Below are 1,620 nucleotides of genomic sequence, written 5' to 3'. Positions count from 1 at the left end.
ACACTTAAACACACCCGTGAACTTCAATGTGCCACTACCCCCCTCCCCCACCTGGAGGGTAGCTAAACGAGGTTCGCCACTGTTTTAATTATGTAGAGCTATATAATCAGAATTTATACGTCACTTGTGGTTCGGCATTGCCGTTTTCATTGCGCGGTTCGCTATGTCGTTATAACGTACCCAAACCAGGCACGGCGTAATAATAGTTAGGAATTGATGATTCCCGCGACTTCATCCACGTAAAAGATTCTTTTTCTGGTTATTCTTAACACAGATCTAAAATTCTAGCTAGGATAGCCAGTTCTTGATCTTGCAACATTTAAAAAAAAATACACTAATAAGCACGCAAATTATTTACGATGAACCACTACCTATGTTTGTAATGTGACAAGGTGACTGAAAATAAACGTTTTATTTGTTCATAGAAATCCCGTGAGAATTCTTTGATTTTCCGGGATTAAAAGTAGGTAACCTTTATCCGCCTCCGGGATGCACGCTGACCCTATCACACTAATCACACTTCACACTAATATTATAAAGGCGAAAGATTGTGTGTATGTGTGTGTGTGTATGTGTTTGTTACTCCTTCACGCAAAAACTACTGGACGGATTGGGCTGAAAAGAATGGAGATAGATTATACCATGGATTAGCACATAGGCTACTCTTTATACATTAGTTCCTACGGGATTTTTAAAATCCTACATCCAGGCGAACGAAGTTGCGGGCATCAGCTTGTACCAAATATTTAGATGATTTTCATGACTCCAGCCAGATCAGATTTTTTAAATTCCGTGAGTCTTTAATTTTTAAGTGGGATAAAAGTAGCCCATGTCACATTCCAGTTCTTTAATTATATCCATGCAAAAAAGTCACGCCAATCCGTTGCTCAGTTGCGGCGTGTTTAAAGGACAGAACAACAAACAAACAAACACACATTTCTGTATTATAGTCATTTATGTATTATACAATGTATTATATGATTATAATGATTGATGATGATGATTATAATGTATTACTAGCTGATGCCCGCGACTTCATTCGCGTGGATGTAGGTTTTTTAAAATTGCCGTGGGAACTCTTTGATTTTCCGGGATAAAAAGTATCCTATGTGCTAATCCAGGGTATAATCTATCTCCATTCTAAATTTCAGCCCAATCCGTCCAGTAGTTTTTGCGTGAAGGAGTAACAAACATACACACACATATATACAAACTTTCTCCTTTATAATTTTAGTGTGAAGTGTGATACTGATTTCAGCTGTCAATTTTCGATATTTAGTTACAGAGTACTTTATGTAGCAACAAACTTGCAAAAATAGGAACAGAATTTCGCACTAAGCTGATAAGTACATAGAACACGAAGTATAAAAATATTTTAGACTAATTTCATTAGCGAGATGTACCCGTAACCCTTTTTGGAACAAATTTGGCTGATGCAGAGCAAACAGGACGGATACGTGTTAGATTCGGTCGGATCAGCTCTACAAAAGCAAACGTTTGTTCACTCCGAATGAACGACAAACAGCTCAGCCTAGCTCGCATACAGGGGGATGTGTAGAAAAGCCAAATCTCTTGTACTGAAAGTGAACTATAGTTCTTTCAATCTGACGTAGAATGATT

The 1,620-nt window shown here is 37.8% G+C and overlaps 1 long non-coding RNA gene across 1 annotated transcript; it reads left to right on the top strand.

Moving 5' to 3' along the window:
- Positions 1–431: 431 nt before the first annotated feature.
- LOC123871681 lies at positions 432–937 on the top strand. Its single transcript, XR_006797322.1, has 2 exons — positions 432–467; positions 827–937. It is a non-coding gene; the product is annotated as an uncharacterized LOC123871681 (long non-coding RNA).
- Positions 938–1,620: the final 683 nt, after the last annotated feature.

Source organism: Maniola jurtina, chromosome 14 (genome assembly GCF_905333055.1).
Source record: "Maniola jurtina chromosome 14, ilManJurt1.1, whole genome shotgun sequence".
NCBI lineage: Eukaryota > Metazoa > Arthropoda > Insecta > Lepidoptera > Nymphalidae > Maniola > Maniola jurtina.
Note: the sequence above shows the minus strand (reverse complement) of the source record. Positions and strands in the feature narration are given on the sequence as shown.